We start from the raw sequence: 15,987 nt of genomic DNA on the forward strand, positions 1-15,987 counted from the left end.
AATGAAGAAAATAATTAAAATACAGAAAAACCCTGGAATGAGTAGTTGTGTCCAAACTTTTGACTGGTACTGTATATAAATATATATAAAATGTATATATATATATATATGTATATATATATATATATATATATATATATATATATATATATATATATATATATATATATATATATATATATAGACAAGTTTTAAGTATCCCATCTAGCCATGAACGCAACACCCCCCCTGCAAGCCTGGTTTGGCAGCGGTGACGTCACTAGGTCGAGTGAATTGAGGTGGAGGCAGCTACGTGAAAGGAATTGTTTTGAGAAATCAAAGAAAGTACGTGAATTAATTATTTTGCGCTTTTGCTTACGACTCGACTGGTTTGTGGAAACGGTTTATTTTCGTTCTTGTTCGAGTGTGTGTGCTTCGTCAGTCCCCGTTCTCGTTGGAGTGAACACAAAGGTAAGAAAATAATTAACTGAGCGTAAAGTTGGTGTGGTCGCCCCGGGTGATGTTTGTGGCGTGAACTATAGCCTATAGTCGCTGCATTTTATTTTCACAAATGTAGCATTGCGAACCATGACAAGTCAGTGGTTATAAATATTATACACAGAAGCCTATTTATCGTTTGGTACAAGGCCTAGACGTGGACAATATATTCATGGACCATTTTGTCAGAACACTAAACTAGAACACTTTCTGATTCTTTCAGTCACTGTGTCGTCGTGTCCACACACTGGCGGTACACCAGTTGTTAGGCTATGTGCGTTTTTACAGGATTGTTTAAATATGGTTAACGGGAATGCATTATTTGTATTTTTTACATGAAATAATGCACTTATCATTAGAAGTAGGCTGCAATATGCTAGTAGAGTATATCGTGTAAATGTAACATTCAACTCATACAAATCAAATCAAATTTTATTTGTCACATACACATGGTTAGCAGATGTTAATGTGAGTGTAGCGAAATGCTTGTGCTTCTAGTTCCGACAATGCAGTAATAACCAACAAGTAATCTAACTAACAATTCCAAAACTATTGTCTTATACACAGTGTAAGGGGATAAAGAATATGTACATAAGGATATATGAATGAGTGATGGTACAGAGCAGCATAGGCAAGATACAGTAGATGGTATCGAGTACAGTATATACATATGAGATGAGTATGTAAACAAAGTGGCATAGTTAAAGTGGCTAGTGATACATGTATTACATAAGGATGCAGTCGATGATATAGAGTACAGTATAAACGTATGCATATGAGATGAATAATGTAGGGTAAGTAACATTATATAAGGTAGCATTGTTTAAAGTGGCTAGTGATATATTTACATTTCCCATCAATTCCCATTATTAAAGTGGCTGGAGTTGAGTCAGTGTCATTGTCAGTGTGTTGGCAGCAGCCACTCAATGTTAGTGGTGGCTGTTTAACAGTCTGATGGCCTTGAGATAGAAGCTGTTTTTCAGTCTCTCGGTCCCAGCTTTGATGCACCTGTACTGACCTCGCCTTCTGCTATCCCGTAGCCAATAACCTTTTCCCACAATTGGTCTACAATCCAATCAAAACCTAGATTCCCGCACACATCTCATATCCGTTGGTATGAACATTTTGCTTCAACAGCTTTGCTTAGACAATTAAACCATCTTCATTGCAAACCTTTATCACACATTGAGGAAAATTATATTTTGTTGCCAGAAAAAAAGGAGCTTCACATTGTAGGCTACGATAGCCAACAGGGATTACATACAGTAGTAAGCTGTAGTGCAGTCAGGAAGAATGGTTAATGAACTTCTTTCAAACACAGTCCAGACAAAAGGCAATGACAGAAACAACTAAAGAAATATAATTTATAATCCACCACTCTTTTGTCTACTAGGCTACTGTTTAGAAACCATCACTCAGCCCAAGGCTGACCTTTATGCAAATTAACTCACTCACACCATCACTCAGCCCAAGGCTGACCTTTATGCAAATGAACTCACTCACACCATCACTCAGCCCAAGGCTGACCTGTATGCAAATGAACTCACTCACACCATCACTCAGCCCAAGGCTGACCTTTATGCAAATGAACTCACTCACACCACCACTCCACAGCACCCGTATGTTATTCCATCAGGCTTTCAGAGGTGTGAAGTGGTACCATCGAGAGATATTGTACTTTACAGTCAGGATTTGTTTTTACCTGTGCTGCAAATGTCACATAAATGCCAGAACTAACACATTTAGCTCTGTGCTGTGGACAGCAATATGAAACCGTTCCACTGATTAACAGACTCATAAGGAAATTTAGCTTATCAGCTTTTTTTTTGTCCTTATCAGATCAGTTTTATGTGATGGGGATGAAGGTTCAGTATCTGGGACAGTGGGTCAGGTGTAGTTTTGGGCCGCACCTAGCACATACACCCCTCTGAGAGGTAGGTCACCATGGCAACCCAGTTTTTACAGGACATGGTTGGCTGCGGTTGCAATGACAGGTATGTAAAATGCAAGTTTTGGCATTCTCTGTAGGCTTGTTATTAAAGGTCCAATGCAGCTGTTTTTTTTAACCTCAATATCAAATCATTTCTGGGTAACAATTATGTACCTTGCTGTCATTGATTTCAAATAAAATGCACTGGGAGAAAAGGGTCAATATCAGGTGATAGCTATATTTATCCGGATACGCATGTTCTTAATTTCATATGGAGCTTGGATATTCTCCGTAATGGGACAGTTTCTACATGCATCCAATCCGGACCTTAGAAATCTCCCTGCTACCTTATGAGTCCAGGGAACTATCTGGGATGAGCTCCCTTCAAGACAAGCGTCTGATGCGCGTGCACCCACTTACCCTATTGCGATATCAAAATATTCTACAAATACGTATGTTTCAACATGCTGACATATCTAAGCCTTTATACTTAGGCATGAACGAATCCACTTTCAGAAATGTATAATATCTGTAGTCATTATCTGTAGTCATTATCTGTAGTCATTATCTGTAGTCATTATCTGTAGTCATTATCTGTAGTCATTATCTGATCATTTATGGATCTGTATATAAAATGAACTGATTTCAATAAATATCCTTACATGATCTTCACATCTTCAAATGTCTGTTCAAATAGACTAAATCTGACTCGTGATCAGTGTCCAGCCTCCAAATTATTTAACCTTTTTATTATTATTTAACCTTTATCTAACCAGGAAAAGCCCACTGAGACCCAGAGTCTCTTTTTCAAGGGAGACCTGGCCAAGAAGGTAGCAACAATAGATACATTACATCATTAAAACATACAACACAACATGATCCAGCCTAAAAAAAAGCATTTACACTCCTCTGTAAGATTTCTATCAATATTTTAAATTAATTCAGTGGCACTAACGTATCTAGATGAAGCATGGATTGTAGACTATTCCATGCCTTTGATGCACAAGAAGAGAAGGTAGTCTTGCCTAATACTGTGAATGTCCTGGGGACTTTAAGTAGCAACCACCTAGCAGACCGGGTATGGTAACTGCTGGTGGTGAAGGAGAACAGACTACAGAGGTAAAGAGGGAGTTTACCCAAAGGGCTTTGTAGATGAACGCATACAAATGTATCTTTCTGCGCATATAAAGTGAGGTCCAACCTACCATTCGGTACAAGGTGCAATGCTGGGTGAGGGATTTGGCATTTGTAATAAAGCGCTAGGATGCATGATAAACAGAGTCCAGTCTCTGTAAGACAGAGGAGGTTGCATGATAAACAGAGTCCAGTCTCTGTAAGACAGAGGAGGCTGCATGCATATACAACAAGTCACCATAATCAATTACAGAGAGAAAAGTGGCCTGAACAAACTTCTTTCTAGTCATAAGCGGGAAGCAAGCCTTATTACGAAAATAACATTTCAATTTAAGCTTTGTTACAAGATTATCCACATGAACTTTAAATGACAACTTGTCATCCAACCAAATACCTAGGTATTTGTAGGATAACACTTTTTCAATGGATAAGCCACCATATGTGACAATGCTAACCTTTGGCAGAGTTCTAGCTCTGGTAAAGGTCATGCATTTAGACCATAAAGGGAGGCCCGCAGTGACTGAATAGCAGTGTGGAGCTCTTCAACAGCCTGAACCAGAGAAGGAGCACATTAATATAGAACTGTATCATCTGCATATAGACGCAGCTTTGCTGGTTGCATCCCATTTCCCAAATCATTAATACAAATTGAGAACAACACAGGAGCTAAAATGGAACCCTGAGGCACACCTCTATTAATCTCTAGACAGCTAGACTTGTGATTGTCTGTATATACACATTGTGTTCTGTCAGAAAGATGGTTTCTAAACCAATTTACTGCCCCTTCACTGAGACCAATGTTTCAGAGTCTCTCTAGCAACAATTCATGGTCAACTGAATCAAAGGCCTTTGAAAAATCCACCAACAGAGCAGCACAATGTTGCTTTTTATTTAGTGCATTAATGATGTCATTTGCCACTGCCATAGCTGCAGTTTTGGTGCTGTGCCCCGATCTAAAGCCAGACTGAACCGCGCTCAGTATGTTCTTTTCAATTAAGTTTTTTAATTGTGAGTTCACTAGGGATTAATAGGTTTTGGCCAGGATAGAGCGTTTAGAGATAGGACAATAGTTATTTATTAGCATCTGAGGGTTCTCCACCCTTTAGCAGTGGGAAGACATAAGCTGATTTCCAAATGCTGGGTATGGAATTGGTCAAGAGACTCAAGTTGAAAATGTGAGCCATAGGTTCAGTAATAATACCAGCTGCTGTCTTTAAGAGGTAGGGATCCAGGTTGTCTGGACCTGCAGACTTTTTAGTGTCTATTGCCTTTTATTGACCTCAGTATAAGAAACAGAACAGGCTCAAGGTTAAAATGGTTCACATGGGGGACTATATCATAGTTGACTATAACAGAGCTGACATTAGAGGCCTGGGCCCCACCATTATCAAAAACTGAACCAGCAAGATATGAAGTGCTCGTTAAAACCCCTACAATATTGTCTTTATCCTTCACTTCATTAGAATCCATCATTAAATGGTCAGGAAGGTCAGAGGACACATTAGAACCTGACACTGATTGGATTAGCTTCCAGAACTAGGTAGGATTGTTTAGGTTCTCTGTGACTGCATTTAAATAGTCATCTGATTTGGACTTCCTGATCAATCCTGTGCATTTCTTTCTTAGCGCTCTGAAGGAGGCCCAGTCTAGCTTGAGCCCAAGAGATGTCTTTCTAATTCATTCTGCCAAGTTATCTGAAAACCAGGGATTGTCTGGTCTGTGCGGTGCAGACACTAGAGAAGAGAACCCATGATTGAGAGGAATGGGAAGCAGTTGCTTTGCGAGCCTGATAATACATGATCTAAGTGACTTGTAGTTGGTATTCAGCAGTCACAAAAGTATGCCTTATTTACTTTGAGGAACTATTAAAATAGTGGCATGGTCAGATAGCATAGGCAGCAGCTCTGTAGAGATGAGGTGATGACTCTGTAGAGATGAGGTGATGACTCTGTAGAGATGAGGTGATGACTCTGTAGAGATGAGGTGATGACTCTGTAGAGATGAGGTTGTTGATGCTTGGTTGTTGATGCTGGGTTGTTGATGCTGAGTTATTGAGATATGACAGAGAGGGTCAGATCAGAAGACTTGAGGCATAGTTTAGTAGGGCTGTGGCTTTCAGATAGTTCTAGCCTTCAATGAGGCTTACAGAAGTGTACGAGTTCCCTTGAAGTCCATGCAAATTCCATAGATCAGATACCACCTTGTTATAATATGTAATACATCTTAATAGTATTGAAAAATGAATGACTGGATGTCTATGGGTATACAAAAGTAAGTAGGAAACACTGCCGATTTTGCAGGTTTTCAAATACTTGTTCTCCCCACTGTATATATCTAACAGTTCCTCTCTCTTCATATCTGTGTTTCAGATCTCTATATAAGTTTCTCTGTCTTGATCTCAGTGTTTCAGATCTTTATGTATGTTTCTCTCTTTCTCCATATCAGTGTTTCAGATCTTTATGTATGTTTCTCTCTTTCTCCATATCAGTGTTTCAGATCTTTATATATGTTTCTCTCTTTCTCCATATCAGTCTTTCAGATCTTTATATATGTTTCTCTCTTTCTCCATATCAGTCTTTCAGATCTTTATATATGTTTCTCTCTTTCTCCATATCAGTGTTTCAGATCTGTATATATGTTTCCCTCTTTCTCCATCTCAGTGTTTCAGATCTTTATATCTATAACAGTTTCTCTCTCCATCTCAGTGTTTAAGATCTGTATATCTGTAACAGTTTCTTGTTCTCTTTGGAACACTGACCTAAATAGACTTGAATGTCTCTCCTAAAAAGGCTATAATTATAGTGTTGAAGACTTGGTGGAGCCTTGCAAGCCCATAGCCCATCCCTTGATATTTAGTGGTTTCTCATTCCACTCAAAAATATTGTTTTATCATATGTTATACGTTTGACAATTTTCTGACTGGCCATCCTGTTGAAATAGAACATGTGTAATCATCCACATTTATAGCTAGGCTACACAATAAATAGTGACTTCCACTGTGACGTGTAGAACTGACCCAGAATCACCAAGACGTCATCATTACTCATCTGTTGTGCTTGTTCGAGAAAAGAAGCCTTGTTGTAAAACCACCCATTCACAACACCACTGATTTGGTAGCACAGTAGCTGGTCCTAAACTCTCTGCTCTTTCTCCTATTGCAAAATGTTAATCTGCCCAATAGAGGACTAGATGTACACAGACGGTTGGAGATAATATTATGTAATGAGGGATGGTAGGTCCAAAGGTTAGCTCATTGTTATTCTCCCTCTATCATGTGGCAGCAGTTACAGGGTAAATCCATTTGAATTCAATCACCTTTTGACTGCACCCCTTTTCGATTTGAACAAAACCTACCATACGTATTTGCCTGTTGTAGAAGTGCTCAGAAAGTGACTTTTTGGACCTGAATACCAAAACATTCAATAGATAAAGGTGCTCAAAGGGAACCTATTTAGCATAACACACCATACCATGAGACTTTCATGTCTTCATCCCTGGAAATTATAAACAGTTGAGATTTATATAATTTAAAAGTGTACAAAACAGGGTTGTCAAACATAAAAAATATTTAAAAAATGTTAATACAATTACATTTTCTTTTTTTTCTATTATCTTAAAGGTCAATGCATATGTTGTACCTTAGACTTGGGGGTGCCACAGGGTTCAATTCTCGGGCCGACTCTTTTCTCTGTATATATCAATGACGTTGCTCTTGCTGCGGGCGATTCCCTGATCCACCTCTATGCAGACGACACCATTCTGTATACTTCCGGCCCGTCCTTGGACACTGTGCTATCTAACCTCCAAACGAGCTTCATTGCCATACAACACTCCTTCCGTGGCCTCCAACTGCTCTTAAACGCTAGTAAAACCAAATGCATGCTTTTCAACCGTTCGCTGCTTGCACCCGCACGCCCGACTAGCATCACCACCCTGGATGGTTCCGACCTAGAATACGTGGACATCTATAAGTACCTAGCTGTCTGGCTAGACTGTAAACTCTCCTTCCAGACTCACATTAAACATCTCCAATCTAAAATCAAATCTAGAGTTGGCTTTCTATTCCGCAACAAAGCCTCCTTCACTCATACCGCCAAACTTACCCTAGTAAAACTGACTACCCTAGTAAAAATAGCCCACCCAATTTACCTACCTCATCCCCATACTGATTATATTTATTTACTTTTCTGCTCTTTTGCACACCATTATCTCTACCTGCACATGACCATCTGATCATTTATCACTCCAGTGTTAATCTGCTAAATTGTAATTATTTGTCTACCTCCTCATGCCTTTTGCACACAATGTATATAGACTCTTTTTTTTCTACTGTGTTATTGACTTGTTAATTGTTTACTCCACGTGTAACTCTGTTGTCTGTTCACACTGCTATGCTTTATCTTGGCCAGGTCGCAGTTGCAAATGAGAACTTGTTCTCAACTAGCCTACCTGGTTAAATAAAGGTGAAATAAAAAAAATAAAGACCTTATTTTACATAATCTGAGGTGTGACCTCCATCGGTTGAGACACAACTTCCTCTTGAATACAGGGTGGGTGTCATGTTTTGGCTGATAAGTGCTAAAGTGGGAATAAAACTGACATTTAAAATGGTACCACAAAGATGGTTGGAGGTTCACACATCAGAGAATGTTGACTTGAATGTGAATCTGTTTTAAATGATACTGTCAATCCTCCGTAGGAAACCTATTGAAATCGTATGGATGAGAATAGACATAACATCTTTATGGGGGGAGAGCCACATATCTCCGCATACACATTGCAATCCTACTTATAGTGAGAGCAAATGTTGAAGAGATGCATGTCATTTTAGGCACACGGTACATAATCATCAAAAACGTCCCTTCCAGCTTGGCACTCTTTTTAAGAGTTATCCGACACGGACAGTCCAAGGAGACTTTGTCCTCTGGCTGACCCTTCTATTTCTGCCCTCTCTCATCAGAGATGATTCTACAGCCTTTTCTTTCTCCATTTCATTACATGGTGTACCAGCTCTCCCATTTTTCCTCACTCACTCTTGTTCTCCTTCTCACTAATTTTAAGCCTTTTATCTCACTTCTGTCTCAACGCTCCCATCCTCCCTTCCCTCTCTCCACCCTCTCTCTCAGGTCCTCACTCCACTTGCAGCCAACAACTGAACCAACAGTCTGTCAGCTCAGCTCCAACAGACTAGTGTCACCACTGGGCACCCAGCCTAATCCTGTTCTGGGCTGCAGATACGGACAGAGAGGGGGACAGATAGAGGGGAGGGGGAGATGGCACTGGTACATTGGTATGTCTCTTTCATGGACCATCCACTCCCTGTCCACAAGCCCTGACCCCAGCCCCATATGGTTCCGTAAGGCCCTTAAAACAGGCCCTTTTAAAAGACCCATCTTTCCCATGGATGCTTGGGGAGATGGATGGGGAGATGGATGGGGAGATGGAGGATGAAAGAGAAGGGACTATGTTTCAGTGACTCTCATCCAATCAGTTAACTCAGTTCATCATGAACACATGAAATACAGCTCCAGTGTATAGCTTTAGAGACACTCCACAGGGCTGGGACCAGGGGGTGGGGGAGCTGGGACCAGGGGGTGGGGGAGCTGGGACCAGGGGGTGGGGGGAGCTGGGACCAGGGGGGCTGGGACCAGGGGGCAGGATTTCTGTTGGGACTATGAGTTCACACCACTGCCACTCTCCCTCTTTCTCCCCTTCCTCACTTCACCCTCTCCCGCCAGACAGACAAAAGAACCCTCAGAAGTGCTCGTTAAAGAGTAATTAAGGGGTACCAGTGTTACGCCCCCAGAGGCGGCAGGCGCAGCAGTCATATGTTAGTGCAAGGCTAAAGCAGCCGGTCACAGAGAGCAGGCGTGTTGCCAGCAGTAGCATGACGCCGTGATTCCCTCTCTGCCTCCTGGCTTCAGTCATGTTCTGATAACCCAGATTGCCAGGGTGTTCAGAGGAGAGGTTAAACCCTCATGGAGCTGGACTGCCATTGTGGAGAGAGTGGGATGGGAGAGAGAAGTAGGTTTGGGCGGTATCTAGATTGTCATACTGGGATATACGGTAATACCGGCTCTGAATACAAGGGGTGATTATTTTCAAACCCAGGTGAGTTTGTGATCCGAAAGTTAGCAATGCTAACAAGCACATTTAAATCCCATATAGAATGCTAATGAGTGCATTGTGAACATTTTAATAGTCTCTGATCTAAAGTGTTTGCAGGACAGACAACCCATCTCAAAGTTATACAAGTTTAAAAAAAATGCTACTCACAGTTTTCTGTACGCACTAAACAAATATTAGACAGCAAGGCTCTTGATCCAGGAGGGGATTCTCTGATGTTACCTTGCAAAGATTGATTTTGGAAGAAGTTAGTTATCTAGCGATGTGGTTAACTAGCTACTTAATTAGCTAATCAAATGCACACTTGCAAAGCACAACCTGTGGCGTACTTCATTAGCATCGAATAGCCCCTGCGATATTCAACTTTTCAGGGAAGTTAGGAACCAATATACACAGGCAGTTAAAGAAATCAAAGGCTAGCTTTTTCAAACAGAAATTTACATCCTGTAGCACAAGCTCCAAAAAGTTCTGGGACACTGTAAAGTCCATGGAGAATAAAAGCACCTTTCCAGCTGCCCACTGCACTGAGGCTAGGAAACACTGTCACCACCGGTAAATCCACGATAATTGACCATTTCAATAAGCATTTTTCTACGGCTGGCCATGCTTTCCACCTGGCTACCCCTACCCCGGTTAACAGCCCTGCACCCCCCACAGCAACTTGCCCAAGCCTCAACCATTTCTCCTTCACCCAAAGCCATATAGCCAATGTTCTGAAAGAGCTGCAAAATCTGGACCTCTACAAATCAGCCGGGCTAGACAATCTGGACCCTCTTTCTAAAATGATCCGCCGCAATTGTTGTATACCTTATTACTAGCCTGTTGAACCTCTCTTTCATATCGTCTGAGATTCCCAAAGATTGGAAAGCTGCCGCGGTCATCCCCCTCTTCAAAGGGAGTGACACTCTAGACCCAAACTGTTACAGACCTATATCTATCCTGCCCTGCCTAGGGTCTTTGAAAGCCAAGTTAACAAACGGATTACCAACCATTTCGTACCTTCTCCGCTATGGAATCTGGTTTCCGAGCTGGTCATGCACCTCAGCCATGCTTAAGGTCCTAAACAATATCATAACCGACATTGATAAAAGACAGTATTGTGCAGCTGTATTCATTGACCTGGCCAAGGCTTTCGACTCTGTCAATCACCACATTCTTATCGGCAGACTCAACAGCCTTGGTTTCTCAAATGACTGCCTCGCCTAGTTCACCAACTACTTCTCAGAAAGAGTTCAGTGTGTCAAATCGGAGGGCCTGTTGTCCGGACCTCTGGCAGTCTCTGTGGGGGTGCCACAGTGTTCAATTCTCGGGCCGACTCTTTTTCTCTGTATACATCAATGATGTCGCTCTTGCTGCTGGTGATTCTCTGATCCACCTCTATGCAGACAACTCTCCTTCCGTGGCCTCCAACTGCTCTTAATTGCAAGTTAAACTAAATGCATACTCTTCAACCGATCGCTGCCCGCACCTTCCTGCCCGTCCAGCATCACTACTCTGGACGGTTCTGACTTAGAATATGTGGACAACAACAAATACCTAGGTGTCTGGTTAGACTGTAAGCTCTCCTTCCAGACTCATATTAAACATCTCCAATCTAAATGGAAACCAAGAATTGGCTTCCTATTTCGCAACAAAGAATCCTTCACTCATGCTGCCAATCACACCCTTGTAAAACTGACTATCCTGACGATCCTTGACTTTGGCGATGTCATTTACAAAATAGCCTCCAACACTCTGCTCAGCAAACTGGATGCAGTCTATCACAGTGCCATCATTTTGTCACCAAAGCCCCATATACTACCCACCACTGCGACCTGTATGCTCTCGTTGGCTGGCCCTCACTTCATATTCGTCGCCAAACCCACTGGCTCCAGGTAATCTATAAGTCTTTGCTAGGTAAAGCCCTGCCTTATCTCAGCTCACTGGTCACCATAGCAGCACCCACCCGTAGCACGCGCTCCAGCCGGTATATTTCACTGGTCATCCCCAAAGCCAATTGCTGGATCAAATCCCCAGCTGACAAGGTAAAAATCTGTCATTCTGCCCCTGAACAAGGCAGTTAACCCACTGTTCCCTGGTATGCCGTCATTGTAAATAAGAATTTGTTCTTAACTGACTTACCTAGTTAAATAAATAACTTGATCACATGTTGCGTGCTGCGTAACAGTGAGTTACTAGCAAGGCTCCGGTCTCGTTGTTGTGTGCCTTCGATCTGCTTTCTCTTAACGAATTGCACAAGTTGACTGCAGGTATGTACTTAAAAAGTAGTTACAAATATTCAAATGGATAAAATAAAAAAAAAACGGTATGGAGAGAGAGAATCAACTACTTCCCCATTACTGTGTAAGATGTGATCCTCTCTTCCTCTGTCCATGCATGGCTCACATAGCCCTGATGGTGACACAGCTCTCACGGTCAGAGGTTGCTGCTATATCCTAACCTATCCCTGATCTTTTCTCTGGTAAGACTGGTAGAACTACCCTATAGCACTAGATTACAGTTTTAAAATACTACCGTATAATATTAATGGAGCCCCTAGAGATTTCCACCAGTTAGGACTGTGCTTTTAACAGTTTAGAATGTGTCTCTTAGACCACTGAGAAGTTCTGACTGAACTACCCAATCACCCATCTCGGCATCGCTCTAGCTAGAGGAAACCTCGAGCTGTGATGTGCTATTTAACATCACCTGTCAATCAATTCATATAATATGCCTTCTGAGTGTAATTGTTCATCATCCGAGTTCATAGTGTGCCATTGGTTAAAGCAGTTACTGATTTATCACGTATCACATTTCCTCTGGATTGGTCTCAATGGGTTAGTGTCAAAGAACCCCTTTTCACCCCTTCTCCCCTCTCTTAGTACCCACCAATACTGCAGTGTGCCGCAGTGTTAATTCTCTCACACACACACACACACAGAGGGTGCACTATGAAACTGTTTTATTTATGAGATGGGTGGCTTAAGGGTGACTGGGGTCCTAACAAGATTACCAGGGCCAAGCAAATACATGGCCACGCACAAGCAGATGCCTGTTGAATGTTGGTGTTTTGTGTGGAAGGAGTGACATCAGCATTCTGCCTGTTTGGGAAAATAGAAACACTTCTGTTGCCTAGCGATGGGTTGTTTTGGCTTCCATTTTCTAAAAGAACATATCTTTTATTTGGTGTTGGTGTGTGTCAATGTGTCATAGTTGGCAGTGTCAGGAGGTTTGTCCTGACCAAGAAAATGTCAGGCTCACACAAACGCACACACTGGTTAATGCTGTGTCAGCCGGTCGTGACCATGTGATTTTTAGTCTTGGGCCAGAGATGATCCTATTCACACAGGCTGCTTCCGTTTCTCTCCTCTGATTGTGCGTCAACCTTACTTCCTGGGGCTGGGAGCATTGTCACGACGTCAGAGATGGGCTTATATAACACAAGCACGCTTGGGCAAGGCAAGCAGGAGAGAAGTGACTCACCCCCAGCATATACCTGCAGCACACCAGGCCAAAGGCCATGGCAGCCACATTGACTGTCTCTCTCTGTGTGTAGAGGGGGAGGGAGAGAGAGAGGGAGAGAGAGAGAGAGGGAGAGGGAGAGAGAAATAAGCAGTCTTGTGGCATGCCAATGACCAGCAGGTGGGTATGGTAGTGTAATGAAGTAAACCCACTTTTTTCACTCCAAATAGTTCTCTCTTCACATTCTGTCTTTCTCATTCTCCCTGTACTGTCACTCTGGTGCCATTGGGTTGCTCTTCATCAAAGAGAATAATTCAGCTATTCAGAGCAGCTGTGGAGGAGAGAAGAGCAGGAGGTACAAAGAGAAGGTTAAGCACACGGTGAAACAGCACTTTATATTACTGGAGAAAGAAGAGGGGCAGAGTAAGAGAGAACAAGAGACAGTTTTTACTTACCATTATGGAGTCTCTCATTTGCATATGTATCGATTTTGGTTAAGTTAGCATCGAGCAGTGATGTCTACTTCCTGAGACCTTGAAGTACAGGTGCCAGGACTCGTGAATGCTTTGGCTTGTCAGATGTACAGAAATCGACTCCGTAACACATGCTAATCTGAATTTCCTGAAGCCAGCCTGGGAGACACAGCCAAGAGAATCTCATCCACATGTTATGCTCATGTTATGCTCTGGTTCTTGACACCTACGGTGACTGCACAACACCATGTCTGTGTAGGCAAAGCTCTCCTCTCTCCTCACTCTCACTCACTCACAATATAGTTTATGTAGTAGAGAATAGGCCCCAGAGACATCTTCAACCCTCTCCTGTCATAGTACCAGCCCCAGAGACATCTTCAACCCTCTCCTGTCATAGTACCAGCCCCAGGGACGTCTTCAACCCTCTCCTGTCATAGTACCAGCCCCAGGGACGTCTTCAACCCTCTCCTGTCATAGTACCAGCCCCAGGGACCCACTTAAATTATTAATTTCATTGCAAAAGACTTTATAAGGTTAAAGATAATGATTAAGTAATTCTACCTGGAAATGTAACCATTAGGGATTATAGGTTATGTAGCATATATAAGGAATAATGAAAATGTTAAACATAAGTCCAACTAGGTTGGACTGGGGAAGAGAGAAATGTATGTTTGTGCCTAAAGAAAACACAGAGAACAATTAAACTGTGTTTGAACCGACCTGGCTAGAACTCTGAGAAAAGTACGATAGGACAGGGAGTACCCCTCCAGGTTCCCCTAATCTGGGGGGAATGGAACTGTCAAACCGTGGTGAGAATTCTGGAGAAGATGGCTCTCCTAATGTTAGTGTGCATGTGTGTGCGTAAGTAAGGAGAATGGTATAAAATGAATGTCTTTGTATATGAACTGAAGAGCTCTCGTGAATAAACATTGATTTTACTTTTCTAAGCTGGGAATTCTGTCTTTTTCATTTAAACCAGAACTTTACCAACTCTGGGTTGCAGACCGATTAGAATAATTTAAATGTATGAAAATTGATAACAAAATTCCATGTAATTTGATGATACAGAAATTGCAACACAAGGATATAACATCTATAGAAGAGACAGGAATGCTTATAGGGGAGGTGTTGCTGTATCTATTCAGAGCCATATCCCTGTAATGCTTAGAGAATATCTTATTTCGAGTGTTATTGAAGTGTTGTGGTTGCAGGTTCACTTGGCACATCTAAAGCCTTTTCTTTTTGGATGTTGCTATTGGCCACCAAGTGCTAACCGTCAGTATCTAAATAATATGTGAAATGCTTGACAGTGTATGTGACGTAAACAGAGGTCTACTTTCTTGGGGACCTGAATAAGCTGTGCACTCAAAAGGAAGCTTCTCACTGTAACCAGTGCCTTTAATCTGGATAAGGTTATTAATCAATTTACCAGCGTGTTTACCAAAACTACAGGAACAAGATTTAAATAAAGGTGATTTTTTAAAATAAAATAAACTTCTTATGGCTGCAGGGGCAGTATTGAGTCGCTTGGATGAAAGGTGCCCAGAGTAAACAGCCTGCTCCTCAGTACCAGTTGCTAATATATGCATATTAGTATTGGATAGAAAACACTCTGAAGTTTCTAAAACTGTTTGAAGGATGTCTGTGAGTATAACAGAACCTCAAAACCTGAGAAGAAATCCAAACAGGAAGTGAGAAATCAGGTTGGTCGATTTTTTTTAAAATTTTTAATTTATTTATTTATTTATTTGATTTTTTTTTTTTTTTTTTTCAACCCAGCCCCTATTGAATTCACTGTGGGATATGGATGAAGTTGCACTTCCTAGGGCTTCCACTAGATGTCAACCGTCTTTAGAAACTTGAATGAGGCTTCTACTGTGTTGTGGGGCTGAATGAGCCAGGTCTGGCAGAGAGCCAAGGGCTGGTCACACGCAATTCACATGATAGCGACCTGCGTTCCATGGCTTCTCTACACACAAAGGAATTCTCCAATTGGAACTTTATTTAAGATTTATGATAACACCCTAAAGATTGATTCTATACTTAGTTTGACAAGTTTCTTCGACCTGTAATATAACTTTTTGAAGTTTTCATAAGACTTTCGGATGGACCTGCACGAGCGTTTGAATTTGTGTACTAAACACGCTAACAAAGGTAGCTACTTGGACATAATGGACATTATCGAACAAATCAAGCATTTGTGGAACTAGGATTCATGGGAGTGCATTCTGATGATCATCAAAGGTAAGGGAATATTTATAATGTTCTGATTTCTGTTGACTCCAACATGGCGGATAATTGTATTTATTTTCTGAGCGCGGTCTCAGATTATTGCATCGTTTTGGTTTTTCCGTTAAGTAAAAAAATAAATAATAATCTGATACAGCGGTTGCATTAGGAGAGGTG

General features: G+C 41.6%; 1 protein-coding gene across 2 annotated transcripts in view; it reads left to right on the plus strand.

Moving 5' to 3' along the window:
* The first annotated feature begins 222 nt into the window (after nt 1–222).
* nck2a (NCK adaptor protein 2a) overlaps nt 223–15,987 on the plus strand; it is a 50,111-nt gene continuing 34,346 nt past the window's right edge. Inside the window, exon 1 of one of the 2 annotated variants that reach the window (XM_042319887.1) lies at nt 223–450. The gene's annotated coding sequence lies outside the window, so the exon portion shown is untranslated. The remainder of the gene's footprint in view (nt 451–15,987) is intronic. The other variant, XM_042319888.1, reaches the window with a different exon arrangement.

The sequence above is a fragment of the Oncorhynchus tshawytscha genome, linkage group LG03 (assembly GCF_018296145.1).
Source record: "Oncorhynchus tshawytscha isolate Ot180627B linkage group LG03, Otsh_v2.0, whole genome shotgun sequence".
Taxonomy (NCBI): domain Eukaryota; kingdom Metazoa; phylum Chordata; class Actinopteri; order Salmoniformes; family Salmonidae; genus Oncorhynchus; species Oncorhynchus tshawytscha.